We start from the raw sequence: 23,827 nt of genomic DNA on the forward strand, positions 1-23,827 counted from the left end.
TTCCGTTGCTGTCCTTTTCCCTGGCTGCAGTGGGATTGCTGTCCTTCTTGGCTACTGATTAGGAACATGGCAGAGAAGTGTGGAGAAAGTCATTGGTGGGTAGGAACTACCCAACTATGGAAGGAAATAGGACTGAGGGGCTCTTGGAGAGAGGGTAAGAGCATTCTTGAGCCAGGAGAGGAGAAAGTCATGGCTCCTAACAGCGTAAGACCTATAGTCTCTGCTTATGACCTCTCTCCTTTTTAAAAATTTTTGTCTTTGAGGACGACATCAAGGATGTGGATTTTGTCTGAGGCCATTTCAGAGACCTAGGAAATGATGGAACATTAATTAAAGAATTGGGGGTTTCAGTGAATCTTGACATAAGACTGGTCTCTCCTGATGTTACCAAACACCTCAGAGTTCTGTATTAGTAGAATTTTCAGCGCCTACAGCCATCCGATGGAAAGTCAAAATTGAATAGATGTCAAACATTACCCTGACATGAACATCACTGTAACAAAGGCCTCGTTATAATCTCCTTTCCCTATTCAAGGCAAACAAAATTTGACTTCTCTTTGAAATGTGAGCAGAGTTAAAACTTTATTTTTCCTTATTATTTGTGAATTTTAATTTAGTTCAATTTTATTTTAGGAAGTACACCTTCATTTTTCAATGAAAAACCTAAGTAAACATCTTTTATATATTTTGTCTATGTGAACAAAAGCCCTTCTTCAGTAAAATAAGCTATATGTACCTTTTGTTGTAAAGGAAAAGTGTTCATACCTTCCATTAGCTCCTCAGAACTTTGATGGTCCCCCAAATGGCCAAGCTTCACTGCTCTGTGAAAATGAAAGTACAGATATTAATTACGGGTCTGTTCATAGTTATGACTTGGGAGAAGAGCCGGAGATTTTTCCTGTAACATTCAAAACGGTGACTTCAGGGATTATTCATTTGAAAGGACTGAATTCCTTCTTTTAGGATGACAAAAATTTTGTACTTGGTGGTTTTAACCTGTCTTAGCAGTTTACAAAAGAGAAATGTTGAAAATATATAATATTTATATATAAACATAAATATTATAATACTTATAGATATTATTGAAGGATCAATATGAATGTAAGTTATCCAAGCTGATAGTAATCCCTGATCATTAAATTATTATTTCTTGGTATGACAGTTGGGCTGGATTGTCAGTAAGGCGAAACAGTGTACTGTGTAAGCTCCTCGGGATTGGGAAGGCTACCTTCTGTGTTCCTTGAACCTCTCTAAAAACCCAGTCTCTCGCTCTCCATCTTTCTGTGTATATCATAATATTATACTTGAATTCCATACTCAGTAGAATAAATATTCCCAGCAAGTTTAGTTATCTTTCTTTTGTCTTCTCATTACCCCCCCCCCCCAATCTACTCAATAGTCTAGTTATCCTCTTCAGGTATTATTCTCTCTCAATATCTTCTGCTACTCTTAATTCTGATATTCCACTTCAATAATCTTTGCTCACTTCACCAGCTTTCTGTTACCACAGGCCTTGTGAAATTCTGCCATGCTTCAGTCTCCTGGCTTGGCAAGAAAAAAACAAGAACAGAAGCATTGGATAACCATCGCCTGAGCACATTCCATGGACATCAGACAATGTGCTAGGTGCTGAGGATGACATGCTTGGTCTCTGCTCTCTGGGAGTTCAAATCTAGGCAGATTGAGCAACCTGATGAGATCTTTCTGGAAGCTTCTGTTCTCTGCTACGAAGGGAAAGAGCTGTTGGAATGAGTAGTCTGGGAGGTTGCTTCCCTGCCATATTTACCTATAGGCATATCCACGAGCACTGTATGGGCGCTTAGTAAACATCCCATGCCTGCCTCCTTCTCCAGAGGGCCAAGAAGACATGCGAAGATGGTGGCCATTTTATAAATCAATTCATTTCAACTTTAATCACTCTGAGAACATTCCAATTTTCCTACCAAAAAAAGTTCCATTCCTTTTTGACAACTATGATGATGTATCAGTACCTTGAGGAAGACTGCTTTGGACTTCATTTAACCATCCAGTCACTCAGCCAGTTAACAGGTTCCCCGAGCCCAGGTGGTTATGTGCCAGATTCCGGGCATTCAGCAGAGAACAAGACAAAGCCCCCATCCTCAGGAGTCTGTGATCTATTAGAGAGAGATGGAAATCCATTATGTTTTCCTGTGCCTCATTTCTCTTAAGCCTGCTCTAATTTCGTGTAAGTCCTATAAACAGTATAAATAGCTGGTTTGCTTTGCCTGGTAGAGCCAAACTTGGAACACCTAACTTCGAAGCCCCCAGTGTGTGATGAGGCCCCGGACAGTTGCTCACTCAGTGGCAGTAGCCGTGGCTTCTCTGCTACTGTGGTTAGTTTCACTGGCTCTGTGTGGATCACTTTCTAGTAGAGAGACAGTGGGAACCTTGCGTACTCTGAATAGCATCACCATAGTGTTCTTTTGCCAAGTTCTCGTACAAGATAGACTGTCTGCCATTTGTGTGTGCTCCTGTGAAACTCATAAAGGTGGATGTGATCCGTGCTAAGACTAAGAGATTTTTCAGAGATACTGTAATTTGGTTTCTGGGAAAACAAATGGTAAGCCAAAGCCTAGGATTCAGCCTTCAAAGCTAAGGGCAGATATTCCGGCAGAGTGGGGTTTTAACTGTGGGAGGTTCCACTCCTCCCTCATCCTAACCCTGCCTACACCTTGCTCTAATGCATTGAGAACATGACATATATTCCTCTGTCCTCATTCAGAGACCCTGTGCTAACATGCACTGGAAACAAGGACTTTGTTCAAATTGTACTATCAGGTTTTCTCATTATTTCCCACACTCGTTTCCAGAGGGAATGAATATTATTTTAGCCACCCACCTACAATCTGGGGGAAGGAAAACATTCCTGAATCTGATGATTGAGGACCTGTGGTCTTCTAAGCTGATGAGTGTACCCACTTGGCCCTGTGATGGTTAATTTTATGTGTCTACTTGTCTAGGCTGCAGTGCCCATATATTTAGTCAAACATTACTCTAGGTGAGTCTGTGAGGGTGTTTTTTGATGAGATTAACATTCGCTTTGGTGGACTTTGAATAAAACTGATCATTCCCCGTGGTAATGTAGGTGGGCCTCAACTAATTATTTGATGACCTGCATAGAACAAAAGACTACCTTCCTCTAAGGAAGAGGGAATTCTGCCAACAGAGAGCCTTTGCATTTGAACTGCAACACTGACTCTTCCTTGGGTCTCTAGCCTGCCAACCCACCCTGCAGATTTTGATCTGGTCAGCCTCCACAACTGTGTGAGCCAATTCCTTAAACTCTATCTCCCTCTGTCTCTCTCAAGCTCTCTCTTTCCCTCCTGTCCTCCTTCCCTCCCTACCTCTCTCCATGTATATATGTCCATATATATGTGTGTGTATGTATGTGGATACATGTACACATCCTACATTCTAAGGAACTCTAATCAACAGACATCTGGGCTACCAACAAACACCTGGCCCTTTGGTCCCCAAACTTTGTGCTGCTATAGCTCTAATGGAGTGGTGCTTACGTATAATGACCCCTCCCTGAAAAGAAGTAGTAGTCATGGAATTTGGAGGGTGCACAAGGGAGAATAGTTCTATGAAGCAAAAAAGGGAGGCTAAGCCCATGTACTTTGCCTGTGCCATAGCAACACCCTAGCTGAGCCCTGGACCTATTCAAAACATTACACGGTAGGTATTCAACAAGAATTTTAGTGGCCTTGTATCTGCCATAACATTACACTATGCTGCCAACTAATGGGCATGTGTTTAGAAGGATTTGGACCCCTGGAATGCATTTTCTTCTTGATCAAATTGAGCACTTAACACTGAGAAATTTAAAATGAAATGTGACCAGTTATTGGAAATTGTGGTCAAAGAAAGAAGTGGTGGGGCGCCTGGGTGTCTCAGTGGGTTAAGCCGCTGCCTTCGGCTCAGGTCATGATCTCAGGGTCCTGGGATTGAGTCCCGCATCGGGCTCTCTGCTCAGCAGGGAGCCTGCTTCCCTCTCTCTCTCTGCCTGCCTCTCTGTCTGCTTGTGATTTCTCTCTGTCAAATAAATAAATAAAATCTTAAAAAAAAAAAAAAAGAAAGAAGTGGTGACAACAATAGATTACCTACCATCTGTTCTAAGGTCCCATTTTTAATGGATAGGCACATAGGTGGTTGACAAAAGAGATGGTGTAATAATCTTATACCCTGGATTGATTTCACTCAGATACCATTTTTCCCCTTCGCTTTCTCTGTGGAAAAATTTGACTCTCTTAATTGACATGTTTCCTGTGGTAGTCCCACTTTTACAAGGACTCTGCTTTCTTACAGTGCCCACCACTTCTCCTTTGTCCCTCCCTTCCCATTCCTGTCAGAGCACAGCCTTGTTCCCACTGGTTGCTCTTGTTCCAATAATGAGTGTTTACAAGCCACCGATCTGTTGACTCCAGTGTGGTCAGAAGGACAGTGACTCAAATTCTATTAGTTCAGGTTTTTCAACTTATTGAATGGACTGCTTAGGAATAAGAGTTTTAGGTAGCTAGACTAGTTAGTCTAGGTAGCTAGACTAAGCTGACCAGAGGAAGTTTATCTGATTGATTATATATTTTAAAACATTTAAAACTTACCAGTTTCTAACTCTAAACACGTTCACAGATTACCTAAGCATCAACAGATGGCATGGCCCCCTGCATCCTCACAGATTATCTGGCCACATCCTACTTCCACAGTTTGATCACATAAAATCATAATTTTGTCATCATTTTGTCTCCCAGTCCTTTAGAATATTGTTCTAGAACAATAGTTCCACACCTTGGCTTGGGATTTTATAAAAGTACTGTTTTTAAATTTTGTGCCAAAGTCCTACCTCTGAGTATTAGGATTCAGTAGATCTAGGAAGAAACTAAATGATCTATTGTCTTAATATCCTAGGTGATTCTGTTGTCAGACCAAACAGCTGACGGTTCTAGACCTTCCAAGTCAGGTTCCATCTGCCCACTGTAGACAGATGATCAGCCATATGGATCATATCAACTGATACTCTATATTAACTCTGGAGGAGAACCTCTTACTAAAAAAGACACATGCACTACATATCCCTAACAGAATTCAGTTGTAATGACTCACACAGCCACTGGCCAGAACACTCCCTTTTGTATCAATCATTGTTCCACTGCTCCTGGTCCCTTGCCATCCCTGGCACAGCTGTTAACCTAACAGCTGGCCAGTATTAAGGAAGCTCTTCTTATACATGTATGAGGAGTCCCATAGCTAATGCTGGGCCTCTGGGAGGGAGGGAGTCAGGGAGATTTGTGAGTCTGGGCTTGTCTCCAAAAACAATGTACATTCTGCCCATGCCAGCTGCTGAAAGACCCTGACTTCTGACTCTCTAAGGTAACTAGAGATGCTCTCTTCAAGGTCGTCTTGCCCCATACCCTCTATTCATGCTCATCTTGATCATCAAAACCCAAGATTCCCTTCTCTACCTTGGGCCCCAAAGAGTGTGTTAGAAGAGGTTCTAGGCAACCAGTGCCATTAAAATCAGCCACTGGGAAGTGTCTGGCTCAAAGAGGTAGTTGAGGGAAACTCTCTTCCATCTCAGCAATGATCTGGGGCCTGTTAGGGTTTTCCCTGGGTAGTGCCACCCCTCCCTTCCTGGTAGAAAAGAGTCAGAGCAGGTAGAGGGTGGTGTCCAAGTTCATTTAGCCCCTTTTATGACTCATTCCACTAAAACTCAAGGGGGAAATTGCTTTTAATAAAAGCTGCTGCAACTGTTTTCTTGTGTTCCCGGGCTGGGGGGTGTTCCCACCCCCAGTAAAAAGCTTTCACTTAGGCTGATTTCTTGCTTTCTAGCCAATGGCCACCCTCACATCTGTGTTTTCTCCCCATCTCTTCTTTCTCCAGACCTAGACTGTTCAGATTGAATTCCTTAACTGGATGTAATAAATTCCTCTCAAAGCTGCTGGTTCTTGAGTCTCTAGTTGTCAAGTGATCTTTTCACCAGTACCCTTTCTAGGTTCCTGGGATGGATCATCATAACTCAGGTGCAGCAACCAAACTCTCATCCTTTGGGTAGCTGAAGGCAGTAGATCCAAAACATGCAGCAAGACTCAGGAAGAGGAATCAGTACTACTTCCCAGCATGTAGGGAAAAAACTGTAGAAGAATACCAAATCCCCATAGGGTTTCTCCCTCTGCTTCCCCTAGAAGTTGCCCCAAGTACTGAGCTATTTCCTAATTACCTTGTCATTATTTTTTTTTTAAAGATTTTACTTATTTATTTGACAGAGATCACAAGCAGGCAGTGAGGTAGGCAGAGAGAGAGGAAGGGAAGCAGGCTCCCCACTGAGCAGAGATCCTGATGCGGGACTTGATCCCAGGACCCTGGGATCATGACCTGAGCCGAAGGCAGAGGCTTTAACCCACTGAGCCCCCCAGGCACCCCATACTTTGTCATTATTTAACTCTTAGCTTTTTTCTTTCATGTACCTGGGTTGTTAGTCCTCTGAAGGGACGAATAATGAGCTGTATCTACTCTGTCTTTGTAGTATCTGGTACAGTCTCTTACTTGGAATGGAGGACAAATAAAAATCAATACACCCAGAAGGACTGAGAAACACAAACATGCACGTAACTGGAGCCATCTCCATGTACGAAGATAGAATTAAGTGGAATGAGCTCAAAGGGTTTTCTAGTTAAATGATCAGCGACCTCTGGGGGGGTCAAGGAAAGATAGGAAGGGTCTACCAGTCCTTCTAGAAGGGGGTGGTGCAAATTCAACAAAAGGGTTTTTGAGACCGGCTGAAGCATAACCTGCAAGGAGAGCCTAAGCAACGCACTGTGGATTTGTCCAGATCTTTCCCCCCAGCAACAAAGACGTACAGTGGTGACCATCTTCAGTGCTTCCTCAGTCACGCACCTAGTGTTAACCAGGGTGGGCTAGAGACTCATGTCTGGAATCCTCTTTCTCCAAGCCTTTGTTCTGCACCAGCTGTGACCTCTTTTTTTTTCTTTTTTTCTTCTTTTTCTTTTTCTTTTTTTTCTTCAAAGTCCCTGTAACTAAGCACAGAAAAGAACTCATCTTTGCTCCAGTCACTGCTTCCAGTACTGTCCCCGAGTGCTGGAGCCTTGGGAACTGATTCTTAGGAAGATTTTGCTTCTCCTAACATGTTCGGCAAATGCCGGCCAGCCTCTCTGGATTAATACTGTATCTCTGTCTTTCCTCTCTGCCTGGACCAAACCGTGTTTGGATTCTCTTTGCAGGCTTTCTTCTGTTTACAAGAGGAGGATCTCTTTGTCCAGGCAGCTTACTCTGTTCACTTATTTTAAGCAGCTTTGGTGGGAGCAACCCCTTCCTGCTTAGAGTCTGGGCTGAAAGTGGACTTGCGCTGTGCTGCCATGACACCCCCTGTGGCTCAAAATCAAACGTCTCAGAGACCGTGTCCCACTACTCACGTTGGTCTCAGGGGCTTGTGGGCGCAATGGTTAATAAGGGATGAGAGAGGGTGGATGCTGCTGTTCCTAACTGGGGGGAAGGGAGGTGGTTTGATGATGGGGAAAAGAGTATACAGTAATGTTCCTGCATAATCCATCACTGGTTTATTTGATCATAACAATACATGTAATTTGGGGTCAGTGAATAGATTCTATGGTCCAGCATCACATACTGAAGAAATTAGATCTTTGTTTTCAGATGGGAGATAAAATAGGAGGAGGCAGGGGCAGGTTGGTGAGGCACTAGCTCAGCACAAGAGGTGGGGAGGCCTATGGCTACATCGTGCGGAGAAAGGGGTAATACTTGTGACCGGGTAATGGAATGGAAGGTAATGGTAATGGAATGGAAGGAGTGAGGTTAGGGACCCCAAGGCCCAGAAGAACACTGATGCTGCTGCCACCACCTGGGAAATTGGAGAATGTGGTGTGGGCTCTGCGTGAGTCAGCGAGCTGCCTCAGGGACACACTTTTCGAACAAGAGGTCAGCCACCCACGCTCAGTGGCTCACATGTCATTCAGTCTTGGGTTCTAGAGTTAGCTTGAGCCCCGGCACTTCTCTTCGGGGACAGATTTTGCAGGCTGATGTTCCCCACACCTGCTTATTTTCATCAGACATTCTACCGCCAGGTCATAGAATTCTGCTGGCTGCTGGCATGTCTATGTTCACGGACTTGTGTGACTGTCTTTCTGCTACAGTCCTGGGGGAAGACAGTTGGGGCACCTGTGTGACTCTGTTGGTTGAGTGTCTGACTCTTGGTTTCAGCTCAGGTCACGGTCTCAGGGTCCTGGGATCAAGCCTTCCATCAGGGTCTGTGCTCAGCGGGGGGTCTGCTTGAGGCTTCTCTCTCTCTCCCTTTACCTGCCCCCCTCCTTGCACATACTCGCAATCTCTCTCTCTCAAATAAATAAATTAAAAATAAAAAAGGAGGCTGTGTCTTCTCTAGGGGGATAGTCCTTGTATATCTCCTATACCCTCTCTATAAATTATGATGATAGGGGCCAAAAAGTAGGTTTTTCATGAATTCTTTAAAAAATTTTTTTTTCTTTTTCTTTCTTTCTTCTTCTTTTTTTTTTTTTTTTTTTTCCAGTTTGCATGTGGAGGGGACTGGGGGTTGGGTGAGGGAGTGAGAAAGAGGGACAGCTTGGGAGATGCATTTTTAGCACTATAGGAGTATTTTGTAGTGTGGTTTGGCTTTTGTTTCTGTTTTGTTTTTGAGAGCGGTAAGCCCAAAACTCAATTTGTTTTTGATTAGTCGTAATTGCTGAAAAGAGACCCTTTGTCTTGGGCAAAGTCAGAGAGGAGTGTATAGCAGTAATGTAATCCCAGATACTTGATGGAGGCGATGTAATTAAGGCCAACCATGATAAGTGCAGAGAGGGCTGAGGCATTAAGTGTAAAAAGGTTGGAAATCGTGCTAGATTCAAAAGACGGGGTTTTGAATACATCTGGAATGATGGCTAAATCGTCTCTAGTAATGTAGGTGAGCCGTTTAAATCTGAGAGCCTGAGTTTCTGAATAGGGCCAAGTTATAGGATTACATCTCTGTTTACATGAGGTCCTGGCCAGTAGCTCTATGTGTGTGTGTGTTTTGATTTTAGCTCCGGGAACTAGAGTTAGGGTGTCTTGTGTACTTCCAGTGTTCCAAATTTTTTTTTTCTCTTAAAAAATCAGACATTCTAAATTTCATGTGGAAGTATTCAGAAATACAGTAACTGGAAAGACTTGAGTCAAGCCATTAACAGCTTGCTGGCACTAAATAAGGAAATACGAGACGATCCTGCTGGTACTGATGAACCTTTGTGTGGACTGAGAAGCTTTTTCCTGGTCACAGGAAGAGGCGGCCCCATGGCTTGTCCTTCCCAGCCACATCTGTCTTCTGTGAATTTACAGCTCCCTGGGTACTAAAAGAATAATGAAAAGTTATTAAAGTTATCAAACTTATCAAAGTTCTGGGACCCACCTACCTCCACTCCGCTGCCTCTTTCCTCCAAAGAAAGGTACTTTAAAGTATGTATTTAAGTTAGAAACACTCCAAAATTTACTTATTTTTTTAAAAGATTATTTATTTATTTATTTGACAGAGGTCACAAGTAGGCAGAGAGGCAGGCAGAGAAAGAGAGGAGGAAGCAGCTCCCTGCTGGGCAGAGAGCCCGATGTGGGGCTCGATTCCAGGACCCTGGGAACGGAAGGCAGAGGCTTTAACCCACTGAGCCACCCAGGCGCCCGAAACACTCAAAAATTTAAAGAAATAGGTTCTTTCCATAGTTTGGCTATTGTGGACATTGCTGCTATAAACATTCGGGTGCACGTGCCTCTTTGGATCACTACGTTTGTATCTTTAGGGTAAATACCCAGTAGTGCAATTGCTGGGTCATAGGGCAGTTCTATTTTCAACATTCTGAGGAACCTCCATGCTGTTTTCCAGAGTGGCTGCACCAGCTTGCATTCCCACCAACAGTGTAGGAGGGTTCCCCTTTCTCCGCATCCTCGCCAGCATCTGTCATTTCCTGACTTGTTGATTTTAGCCATTCTGACTGGTGTGAGGTGGTATCGCATTGTGGTTTTGATTTGTATTTCCCTGATGCCAAGTGATATGGAGCACTTTTTCATGTGTCTGTTGGCCATCTTGATGTCTTCTTTGCAGAAATGTCTGTTCATGTCCTCTGCCCATTTCTTGATTGGATTATTTGTTCTTTGGGTGTTGAGTTTGCTAAGTTCTTTATAGATTCTGGACACTAGTCCTTTATCTGATATGTCGTTTGCAAATATCTTCTCCCATTCTGTCAGTTGTCTTTTGATTTTGTTAACTGTTTCCTTTGCTGTGCAAAAGCTTTTGATCTTGATGAAATCCCAATAGTTCATTTTTGCCCTTGCTTCCCTTGCCTTTGCAACAGATGAATGGATCAAGAAGATGTGGTATATATACACAATGGAATACTATGCAGCCATCAAAAGAAATGAAATCTTGCCATTTGCGACAACATGGATGGAACTAGAGCGTATCATGCTTAGCGAAATAAGTCAAGCAGAGAAAGACAACTATCATATGATCTCCCTGATATGAGGAAATGGTGATGCAACATGGGGGCTTAAGTGGGTAGGAGAAGAATCAATGAAACAAGATGGGATTGGGAGGGAGACAAACCATAAGTGACTCTTAATCTCACAAAACAAACTGAGGGTTGCTGGGGGGAGGGGGTTTGGGAGAAGGGGGTGTGATTATGGACATTGGGGAGGGTATGTGCTTTGGTGAGTGCTGTGAAGTGTGTAAACCTGGTGATTCACAGACCTGTACCCCTGGGGATAAAAATATATGTTTATAAAAAATAAAAAATTAAAAAACAATTTAAAGAAATAAAATCCCTCAAAGTATAAATCACAAATTCTATTAGCATGCCGTCAATTTCAGTGCAAATCACATAATCCCAGCATCCACTGGACAAAATTTCAGCACATCAATTGTCTTTGAAATGATGACATCAGAAGTGACTTTGTATTAAATGCAGTGGAAATGTGGAGCATCTCCAATTTTTACTGACCACACTGAAAACATTGCATACTAATATCACTACATGTCTGGCCATTTATTAAACAACTTTATTGTATTTTCCATGCTAACTCTCAAAACATTAAAATGCAGAAACCATGTGCAGAGAACATTTCTTTAGTGCTGGCAAACTGATACCACATCATGTCTTGGGGTCGAAAGATATTTCTCTTACAGTAAGGGCTGTTAATTTTGACTCAGTCTGTATTTAGGAAATCATTCCACAGCTATGAAGAGTTAACTCAATTTAAAAAAATAAATTTTTTTTTCTTATAAAAGCAACACATTCATTTAAAGGAAAAATTAGAATATACAATTGAGCATAACAAAGAAAATGAGTCTATAGTACTCTTTTCCCAGAATTAAGCCCTGTTAAAAGCTTGGTGCACATTCTTTTGGGTCTTTCACTGTGTACGTTTATATGTTTGTGGCAGGGTGACCAGCCATCCCCATGGCCCAGCTGAGGAGTTTGCTGCAATACTGGACTTTCAGTTTTCCCCGTGATCAGTTCTGAGCAAGCTGGTGGAGCTGGTTTGTGCAGGTGCCCTTGTGTGCGTGTGCGCACACGCATACACACACGCAGCAATAAATAACACCGCTTTTATTAGAAACCATAAGTGCAAGGCCAGTACTAAGCTCTTTACATGCAGTAAAGTAACAATCATTATTGTTAATTGTCAAGAGAGAAACTAAAGCTTAGAGAGCCTTTTCTTCATTCATGAGTGTCCTATTACATCCTAAAAGCATTTCCTATTGGGACAGAGTAGCAATATAAAGCCTTTGTCAGCCACATGGGTGTATTTCTTTTCTAGTTTGCCATTTCCTTTTTAAATTTTTCTTATGAGTTTTTACATACAGAAATTATAAAATTTTATGTGTCCATGCTGTCATTACGCTTAGTAGGTCTTTTTCTATCCCAAGCCCATATAAAGTCACTTAGAACTTCTACTAGTACTCTTTAAAATTTTCTCCAGTTTTATCAAGATATAATTGATATAAATGTTATATTAGTTTAGGGCAAACAACATGATCTGATATATGTATATATTTGCAAAATGGTTATAAGTTTAGATACCACCCATCCTATCACATGGTTACAATTTTCATCTTGTGATCAGAACTTTGAAGATTGGGGTGCCTGGCTCAGTGGGTTAAAGCCTCTGCCTTCAGCTCAGGTCATGATCTCGGGTCGTGGGATCGAGCCCCACATTGGGCTCTTTGCTCAGCAGGGAGCCTGCTTCCCCCTCTCTCTCTGCCTACTTGTGATCTCTGTCAAATAAATAAATAAAATCTTTAAAAAAAGAAAAGAACTTTGAAGATCTCCTCTCTTAACAACTTTCAGATATGCAAAGCAAGATCGATAACTATAGTCTTCATGTTGTACGTGATAACCTTGGGACTATCTCAGAACTGGAAGTTTGTACCTTTTGACCACCCTCACAAATTATTCCAACTCCCATCTCTGGCAAATTCAGTCTGTTCTCTGTATCTAGGAATTCAATTTTTTTATTTGTAAAAAATTCCACATAGAAGTGAGATAATATAAGATCTGTTTTTCTCTGACCTATTTCACTTAGCGTAGTGCTGTCAGGATCCATCTAAGTGTTGCAAATGACAAGATTTCACTCTTCTATAGCTGAATAACATTCTTTTGTGTGTGTATACCACATTTTCTCTATCCAATCATTTGTGCACGGATAAACAATAGCATAGGTTGTTCCTGTTTCTTGGCTATTGTATATAATGTTGCAATGAACATGGGGGGCACAGATACATTCTCGAGATAGTGATTTATTTTCCTTTGGATAAATACCCAGAAGTAGAATAGCTGGATCATATAGTAACTCTATTTTTCATGTTTTGAGCATCCTCCGTACTGTTTTGGATAGTGGCACCACCAATTTACGTTGTCACCAATAATGCACGAGGGTTCCCTTTCCTCCTCATCCTCGAAAATGCTCATTATTTCTTGTCTTTTGGAAAATAGCCCTTCTAACAGGTGTGAGGTAATACCTCATTTGCTTTTATTTGCATTTCCCTGATTAACGATGTTGAGCATATTTTCATTTATCTGTTGCCATCTGTATGTCTTCTTTGGAATAAATGTCTATTCAGATCTTCTCATAGTTTAGTCAAATTATTATTATTATTATTATTATTATTATTATTTGACTATTGAAGTATGTGAAATATTTATCTATTCTGCATATTAACCCCTTATCAGATAACATGATTTGCAAATATTTTCTCCCATTTAGTAGGTTGGCTTCTTTTGCTGTATAGAAGGTTTTTAGTTCGATATGGTCCCACTTATTTATTTTTGTTATTATTGCCTTTGCTTATGGTATAAATTTAAAAAAAAAACACTCGTTGCCAAGAACAATGTCAACAAGTTTACTCCTTATGTTTTTGTCTGGGAGTTTTATGATTTCAGGTCTTATGTTCATGACCTTAATCCATTTGATTTTTGTATATGGGAGGTCCAGTTTCATTCTTAAGCACGAGGCTGCCCAGTTTTCCCATCACTATTGAATGGACTGTTCTCTTTTCTCTGCCCCCCCCCATACATTCTTAGCTCCTTTGTCATAAATTGATCATACATACATGGTTTATTTCTGCGGTCTTCGTTCTTCATTGATATATGTATTTTTTTTTATGCCAATAGTGTGTTTTGATGACTATAGCTTTGTAAGATAGTTTAAAATCAGAAAGTTTGATGTCTCCTGCTTTGTTCTTGGCCAGAATCACTTTGGCTCTTCAAGGTCTTTTGCAGTTCCATATGATTTTTAAGATTATTTGTTCTGTGTCTGTGAAAAATGCCATTGGAATTTTGATGGAGATTTCATTGAATCTATAGATTGCTTTGGATAGTATGGACATTTTAACAATATTTATTCTTCCATAAGTAAACATTTATTTGTGTCTTCTTTCATTAGTGTCTTCTATTCTCAGTGTACACTAGGTTATTACCTTCTTCATTAAATGTATTCCTAGGTATTTTATTCTTTTTGATGCAATTATAAATGGGATTTTAAAAAATTTTTCTTTCTGAAAAAAAAAATTTTTTTTCTTTCTGTTGGGTCATTATTAGTGTGTAGAAACCCAACAGATTTTTGTGAATTGATTTTTGTAACTTGCAACTTTGCTGAATTCATGTATTCTAATAGGTGCATTTATATATATATATATACATATACATATATATATACATATATACATACATATATATATATAATATGTCATCTGAAAATTGAGACAGTTTTTACTTCTTCCTTTTTTTTTTAAGATTTTATTTATTTGAGGTGCCTGGGTGGCTCAGTCATTAATCATCTGCCTTCGGCTCAGGTCACGATCCCAGGGTCCTGGGATCAAGCCCACATTGGGCTCTCTGTTGGCGGAGACTGCTTCTCCCTCTCCCACTACCCCTGCTTGTATTCCCTCTCTCACTGTCTCTCTATTTCTGTCAAATAAATACATAAAATCTTTTAAAGAAGATTTTATGTATTTATATGAGAGAGAGCATGAGTGAGAGAGCACAGCAGAGGGAGCACCAGAAGGAGAGGGAGAAACAGACTCCCCACGGATCAGGGACCCTGATGTGGGGCAACTTCTTCCTTTCTGATACGGGTGTCTTTTATTCATTTTTCCTTGCCTTGTTGCTCTAGCAAGTGGCACAAGTGGGCATCCTTGTCTTACTCCTGATCTTTGAGGAAACACTTTCAGTTTTTCATCATTGACTAAGAAGTTAACTGTGGGCTTCTTATATATGGTTTTTATGTTTTGTTTAATTTTTAATTTTTTTAAGAGAAGAAGGGTGGGAAGGAGCAGGGGGAGAGAAAGAAAATCTTAAGCAGGCTCCATGCCCAGTGCAGAGCCCAATGCAGGGTTCAGTCTCATAACCCTGAGATCATGACCTAAGCCAAAACCAAGAGCTGGGCAGTTAACTGACTGAGCTATCTCAGTGCACCTGGGGGCTTTCTATAATTTTTTATTTTTTTATGTTGAGGGATGTTCCCTGTTCACCTGCCGAGTTTTTATCATGAATAGACATTGAGTTTGTAGAATGGCTTTTCTGCATCTATTAAGACAATCACCTATTTGTTATCCCTGTGTCTTTCAAATGATGCATCATGTTGATTTGCAGATGTTGAACCATCCTTGCCTGACAGGGATAAATTCCACTTGATCATTGTGTATCATCCTTTTAAAATGCGTTGTCAAATTTATTTTGATAATACTCTGTTGAAGATTTTGCATCCATGTTCAGGGACACTGGCCTGTAATTTTGTAGTGTCCCTGTCTGGTTTTGGTGTCAGGATAATATTGTAAAATGATTTTGGAAGTATTGCCTCCTCTTCAATTTTGTGGAAAAATTTGAGAAGAATTGGTGTTAATTCTTTAAACATTTGATAGAATTTACCAGTTAAGCCATGTGTTCCTAAACTTCTGTTTATTGGTAGAGTTTTTGGTTTTTGTTTGTTTGTTTGTTTTACAAATTCAATCTAAATAGTAATCAGTATGTTCAGATTTTTTTTAAAGATTTTATTTATTTATTTGACAGAGAGGCAGGCAGAGAGAAGCTGGGGGCAGGTTCTCTGCCGAGCAGAGAGCCCCATGCAGGGCTTGATTCCAGGAGCCTGGGATCATGACCTGAGCTGAAGGCAGAGGCTTTAACCCACTGAGCCACCCAGGTGCCCCAGTATGTTCAGAGTTTATATGAAGGTTCTATGTTGCTATACATTTTTACATTTCCTCTAGATTGTCTAATTTGTTGGCATAATTTGTGTCATAGTCTCTTATGATTCTATTTGTGTAGTTTCAGTTGTAATTTCTTCCATTTCTGATTTTAAACCCCTTTTTTTCCTACCTCTGTGAGTGCAACTAAAGGTTTGTTAATTTTATTTACATTTCAAAAAAAAAAAAAAAGAAAAAAACCTCTTAGGGCACCTGGGTGGCTCAGTGGGTAAAGCCTCTGCCTTTGGCTCAGGTCATGATCTCAGGGTCCTGGGATCGAGTCCCACATCAGGCTCTCTGCTCGGCAGGGAGCCTGCTTCCTCCTCTCTCTCTCTCTCTCTCTCTCTCTGCTTGCCTCTCTGCTTACTTGTGATCTCTCTCTGTCAAATAAATAAATAAAATTTAAAAAAACACAACAAAAAAACCTCTTAGTTTTTGTTGTTGTTGTTGTTGTTTGTTTGTTTTAGTTTAGATCTGAGGGAGATTCTGTGGGAGAGCTCTTCTGTTGTATTGTTTCATCTCCATTTCATTTATCTCTGCTCTGATCTTTATTATTTCATTCCCACTAACTGTGAACTCAATTTGCTTTTTTTCCCCTAGTTTCTTGAGGTGTAAAGTCAGTTTGTTTATTTGAGATCTTTCTTGTTTCTTAGTGTACATGTTTATTGCTATAAACTTCTCTTTTACAACTGAGTCTGTTGTTTCCCACAAACATTATTATGTTGTATTTCTACTTTCATTTATCTTTAGATATTTAAAAACTTCTTTTCTGATTTCTTTTTGAAACCATTGGTTGTTCAGCCTCAAGTAATTTAACCTCCACATATTTGTGAGTTTTCTAGTATTTTCTTCTTATATTTGCTTTCTGGTTTCATACATTGTGGTCAGAAAAGGTGCTTGATAGGATTTCAATCTTTTTAAATTTATTAAGACTTGTTTTGTGGCCTAACATATGATTTATTTTTCATTGAGCTTGAGAAGAATGTACATTTTGTTGCTTTTGGATGAAATGTTATGGAAATGATGTTTAAGTCCATCTGGTCTAAGGTATAGATTCAATCCAATGTTTCCTTATTGATTTTCCATCTTGATGATTGTTTAAGGTGAGGTATTGAGATCCACCACTTCTAATGTATTGCTGTCTATTTCTCCCTTCAGGTTTGTTTGTTTTTTTTAAAAGATTTTATTTATTTATTTGACAGAGAGAAATCACAAGTAGATGGAGAGGCAGGCAGAAAGAGAGAGAGGGAAGCAGGCTCTCCGCTGAGCAGAGAGCAGAGAGCCCGATGCGGGATTCGATCCCAGGACTCTGAGATCATGACCTGAGCCGAAGGCAGCGGCTTAACCCACTGAGCCACCCAGGCGCCCTCTCCCTTCAGGTTTGTTAATATTTGCTTTATTTATTTAGGTGCTCCTATATCACAGGCATAAATATTTACAAATATAAATATAATGTATAATATAAAAATATAAATACAAATAATATAATTATATATAGAAATTATATTCTAAATAAAAATACAATTATGTGCAAAATTATATAAATACGTAATTATATGTATATATATAATATAAATCCTTACAAATATTATATCCTCTCATTGACTTGACCCCTTCATTATATCTAATGACCCTCTTTGTCCCTTATTATATAGTCTTTGTCTGAACATCTATTTTATTTATTATTTATTTATTTATTTATTTTAAGATTTTTTTATTTATTCATTTGAGAGAGAGACAGTGAGAGAGAGAGCATGAGCGAGGAGAAGGTCAGAGGAAGAAACAGACTCCCCATGGAGGTGGGAGCCCGATGCGGGACTCGATCCTGGGACTCCGGGATCATGACCTGAGCCAAAGGCAGTCGTCCAACCAACTGAGCCACCCAGGCATCCCTGAACATCTATTTTATTAATGGAAGTATAACTACTGTCACCATTTTGTAATTGTTTCCTGGCTGTTTTTTAATTCCTTTGTTCCTTTATTCTCTTGCTCTCTTCCTTTGTGATTTGATGATTTTTCTGTAGCAGTATGCTTAGATTCTTTTCACTTTATCTTTTGTGTATCTGTTAAGGGTTTTTGCTTTGTGATTACCATGAAGCTTATATAAACATCTATTTTAAGCTGATAATTTAATTTAGAATACATACTTAGGCTCTACATTTTTATTCTCCCCCTGTTTTATGTTTTAATGTCACATTTAACATATTTTTTGAAGTTATTTTTAAATAGTTTTGTCGTTTAAACTTCATGCTAGACTTATAGGTGATTTACCCACCAAGATGACATTAGAGTATTCTGAATTTATATTTACCTTTACCAGTGTGGTATATACTTTTTATGTTTTCTTGTTACTTACTAGCATCCCTTCCTTTCAACTTGAAGTAGTCCTTTTAACATCTCTTGTAATGCCATTATAATGGTGACGAATTTCTTGTTTTACTTATCTGAAAAGCTATCTTTTCTTAAATTATGAAGGACAACTTTTCTTGATAGAGGATTCTTGGTTGAATTTTTTTTCTTTCAGCACTTTGAATGTATTGTGCTCTACCCTTCAGCCTTTGAAGTTTCTGACGAAAAATGTGCTGATAGTCTTATGGGGATTCCATTATATGTTAAGTTGTTTTTGTGTTGTTGCTTTAAAGAGTCTTTCCTTGTCTTTAACTTCTGCAATTTAATTGTACGTGTCTCTCTGGATTCATCTTAACTAGAACATTCAGGTTTCTTGGCTTTGGATGTACGCTTCTTTTGCCTCGTTAGGGATGTTTTCAGCCTTTATTCTTTTTTTTTTTTTTAAAGATTTTATTTATTTGACAGACAGAGATCACAGGTAGGCAGAGAGGCAGGCAGAGAGAGAGGAGGAAGCAGGCTCCCCACTGAGCAGAGAGCCCAATGCGGGGCTTGATCCCAGGACCTGAGATCATGACCTGAGCCGAAGGCAGAGGCTCAACCCACTGAGCCACCCAGGCGCCCCCAGCCTTTATTCTTTAAATAAGCTTTTTGCCCCTTCTTATTCTGTGACTCCTTAATCTACACTGTTTTCATCCGTTTTTCTTTTAGCTCCTCTCTTAGGGTGAATTTCACTGTTACATATATGAGCTCACAGATCCCTTTCTTCCACTTCATTTGCTCTGCTGCTGAAATCCCATTATTGGGTTTTTCTTTCTTTCTTTTTTTTTTAAAGACTTTATTTATTTATTTGAGAAAGAAAATGAGAGAGTGCATGAGAGGCAAGAGGGTCAGAGGAAGAAGCAGACTTCCTGTGGAGCAGGGAGCCCAATATGGAACTTGATCCCAGGACTCCAGGATCATAACCTTGGCTGAAGGCAGATTTTAACCAACTGATCCACCCAGGTGCCCCAAGGGTTTTCCAGTTCAGTTATTATATTATTCAGCTTTGTGATTTTGTTTGGTACTTGTTTATATCTCTTTGTTGACATTCTCACTCTGTTCATATATTATTTTCTTGAGGTCACTGAGCATCTTTAGGACCATTATTTTAAAACTTTATCAGGTAAGTCACTCATCTCCATTTCACTAAGGTCTATTTTTTGAGTTTCATCTTTTGTTTGCAACGTATTTCTCTGTTTCTTCAATTCCCTTGACTCTCATTGTTATTTCTATATGTTAGATAAAATGGTCACCATTCCCAGCCTTAAGGGAGTGTTCTCCTGTGGGAGATGAACCTTGTCATTTAGCCCTGCCCTTGCACTTGGTTGTTCCTTTGAACTTTCAATCTAAGCTGTCTTTGCTTTTAGTAGCTCCCAGTAGTTGAGCATGTGACAAGACTTTTTAGTGTCCAAACAGAAAGGGTCTAAGCACCCCAGATGCAGGCTAATTAGAAGCCTGGCAGCATATCCTTTAAAAATTTTCATTCAAGTATAGCTGACACACAATGTTACATTGTTTCAAGTGTGCGACATAGTGATTTGGCAGGTTTATACATTATGCCAGCTCATAACAAGTATAGGTACCCCCTGTCACCATAGAATGCTATAACAGTACTGCTGACTATATTTTCTATGCTGTGCCTTTTATTCCCGTGACTTATTCATTCCAGAACTGGAAGCCTGTATCTCCCACTCCTTTTCACCCATTTTGTCATTCTACCCACACCCTCCCTTCTTGCAATTATCAGTTTGTTTTCTGTATGTATAGGTCTGATTCTGCTCTGTTTGTTTTCTTATTTTGTTTTTTTTTAGATTCCACAAATGACTGAAATCACTGGTACTTGTCTTTCTCAGTCTGACTTATTTCACTGAGTATAATATCCCCTAGGTCCATGCATGTTGTCACAAATGCCATGATCTCATCCTTGTGGGTGTATGACCTTCCATTGTGTGTGGTGTATGTACACACATCTTCCTTATCCATTTGTCTGTTGATGGAAGTCATCCCATGCATCTTTTCCAACCACAAAGGTATGAAGACTGAAATAAATCACAAGAAAAAAACTACAAAAATACAAACATGTGAGGGATAATCAACATGATACTGAACAACCAATGGGTCAAGAAAGCAATCAAAGAAGAAATAAAAAAAATAGATGGAGACAGATGAAAATGAAAACAATGGTTCAAGATCTCTTGGACACAGCAAAAGTAGTTCTAAGAGGGAAATATGTAGCAATACGTAGCTGCTTGCCCCCTCTGCACTGAGCTCTGGAAGAATAGCCAGTTTCTTTGTTACCATCCTTTGGGATTGTTGAAAGTAACCTTCAGAGCCAGACCATCAAATATGTTCTATGGATGGCAGCTGCAAAAGCTCCCTTCGTGGAGACTGAACTGGAGTAGAAGAGGGAGTAGGAGAGAGAATATAAAGATGGGATCCATGAGCCTCTCCAGTCTCTGGAGAAGATCGTAGTCAGTGCCTAGGTTTGTATTAAATTAGGAGTCTGATCCTCATGCTGAAGAAAAGATAAGCAAATAGGCCTCTTTCATGGAAAGACTGAGAGATGGGCATTTTAGTTTGCCGTTTTTGTGCTGAGCCCTGGGAGGTTAGCCACAGTTAGTCCTTGTGATCCTGTTTGTTTGCTATAACCTTGTGGGTCCTCTCAGAGCTGGGTGTTTTGAGGTTCCATCTCTCCGGTGTGGTTCTTAAAATTTGGGGGTCTATATGTTGGGTCCAGCATTTTCATTCCTATGTAGGAGTTACTCAGCTAGTATCTGAATTTCTTTCAGAGAGAATTGTTTCATATACAGTGCTAGATATATTGTATTCATGGAAGGAGGTAAGTCCAGAAAGCTCCTATGTCTTCATCTTGAACTGGAACCATTACTAGTACGCCTGTAGTGTCAAATGCATTTGAATATATTTTATTACCAGGTATGAGATATAGGGATCTAACTAATATTTTTCCTCAAATGGATACCTGTTGACATACAAATAATCCATCTTTCTCCCTTTGATTTGAAATACTGTGTATTAATACACGTATGTATTATGTGTATCTGAGCTAATTTCTGCAACTTCTATTTTGCCACATTCATCTCTCTGTTCCTGGGTCTGTATCACACTTTATTAATTATTATAATTCTATTATGTGGACAGATGGGCAGAAGAAGTGTTGTTAATCCCAACCCCAATTTAGGAAATGAGGGAGTAAACATGGACCTATAGGTAACAATTTGGCCATGAAGGATTTTTTCCAACTCAACTGTGGTTTGTTATGTGCAATAGGAGGAATACTGCCTGTTTCAAACTATGTGTTGATGTTTTACAGTTCCCATAGAGACAGACCACGGCGACCTACAGTGAGGTTTTACCTTGCAAAGTTCTTAATAGAAATAACAGACAACTTTCATGTCTGTTTTATTGCTGTATAACACAAATAGTGAACTTCTAGTGTTCTTTTACCTTGAGAGTACTGAGGTACTTCACTCTTCTTCTTTTTCTTTTTTTAAAAGATTTTATTTATATATTTGATGGATAGAAATCACAAGTAGGCAGAGAAGCAGGCAGAGAGGGAGGGGGAAACAGGCTCTCCGCTGAGCAGAGAGCCCAATGCGGGGCTCGATCCCAGGATCCTGAGATCATGACCTGAGCCAAAGGCAGAGGCTTAACCCACTGAGCCACCCAGATGGCCCTACTTCATTCTTCTTAATTAAGTTTCATGTATTTCCTGGTTAAATAAGGAGGTCTGAAGGGATGGTGAGGATAGAACAGCAATAACAAAACTGTAGAAAAGAAACAGCTGTAATTGTAAAGGTATCACAGAATCTGGAATTTTGGTCCCATTTTCAAGTGGCTCAATGAAGGGATCATGTTTTCCTTTAACTGTGCTATTAACAGTAATTAAAGATACAAAGGAAAATATCAGTGGCACTACTTAATTGTAGGGATAAATGTTTCCCCCGTTGAGTGGTGCTATTAAAAACTTTAAGCTGGTTTTATCTGTTGCTTCGGGAAGTATAGTTAAAGCACCAAGAAAAAAGACAAATGATTTTTCCTTATGCTATAATTTCTTAGTGGCCAGAAATTGATGTATCGCCAAAAACATGCTTGGCCTGTTAACAGTTTGCTTTGTCTGTAAACAAATGATAAATATAGTTTGAAAAGTTTATCAGGTTTTAATAAACAAGACAGTTGTTTTGTGGTCTAGTCCTTGAGTGTGTAGTTTTTTTGTTTTGTTTTGTTTTGTTTCGTTTTTTCCTTTTAGTTGCATTGTTACAGTGTTCAAGCAAAGGCATCCCAAAATAGCCAACTGAGAGACAAAGGCCATCTAAATTCAGGCTTTGTTGGAATTTATAATCAACTCCATGCATCCTAAGAACTTAATGTAGTTCATAAAGATTACAGCGAGCAAATGAGTTTTAAAAAGTCAGATATAAATGAAAGATATAAAACATATATCAGTTTGGTTGGTCAGTGAAGAATAATCAGAGGCACAGATCTTATGTAATCAATAAAAATCTGTAGTATGCCATTTGTTCTCAAATTATATGGAAAAACTGCTAGGAGACTGCTATAGACTAATGTAGCCCTGTGAGACCCATATGTTGAAATCTAATCTCCAAAGAAATGATACTTGAAAGTGGAGCCTTTAGGAAGTGTTTAGGTCCCACTGGGATTAGTGCCCTCATCAAAGAGACTCCAGAGAGCTGCCTTGCTCATTCTACCAGGTGAGCACCCAGCAAAATGAAGGCTGTCTAAGAGCCAGAAAGCAGGCTCTCACCAGCACCAGATCTGCTAGCATCTTGATCTTGGAACTCCCAGTCTCCACAATTGTGACGAATTCTTGTATAAAAGCCACTCATCTATGTGACTTAGTTAGAGCAGCCCAAATGAACAAAGACAGAGACATTTCAGTAGCCTCGGGCTCTGACTTTTCAATTTCCTTGTCATGTGCACTTTTAAATAAAAAGTTGGGAATTTCTTTTATAATTTATTAATTCATCCAACAAATATTTTTCAAGTTCCTGAGGTGTGCCAGATCTTAGGTGGATAGACACAGCAGAAGTAGATAAAAATCCTTCAAGTCATGAAGCTTACATTCTAGAGAGGAAAGACTGACAATAAAAGTCATAGACCATAACGATATACCAAATGGTAAAAACCAGTGTGGAAGAAAGTAACACAAGGTAAGGGGGAGAGCAAATGTCTGGTCAGAAATTTGTAGGGAGCTGTTAATAATTTAGAGTGGACAGGGAGGGGCTCGCCGATAAGAACTTGTACAAAGATCTAGAGGAAATGAGAGCATGAGCCATGTGGATATCTTGGGGAAGAACATTCTGGGCAGAAAGAGCAGGAGGCACACGGGCCATTCCCAGTGGATCTAGAGCACAGGGAAGCAGTGTGGATGGAGTTCAGGAGGAGAAGGTAGGGAGATGAGTTGAGACCAATAGGGAGTGGAAAAGGGGGTTGCACAATGTGGGGGACTTTAAGACCATGTAAGGATGGGAAGTCTGGAGGTTTTTTTAAAAAGATTTATTTATTTGAGAGCATGCACACATGAGTGGGGGAGGGGCAGAGGAAGAAGGAGAGAGAGAATCTCAAGCAGACTCCCCACCTAGCCACAGAGCCCCACAGAGAGCCTAATCTCTCGACCCAGAGATCATG

This window comes from Mustela nivalis (assembly GCF_964662115.1).
Source record: "Mustela nivalis genome assembly, chromosome: 7".
In the NCBI taxonomy this organism is placed as follows: Eukaryota; Metazoa; Chordata; class Mammalia; order Carnivora; family Mustelidae; genus Mustela; species Mustela nivalis.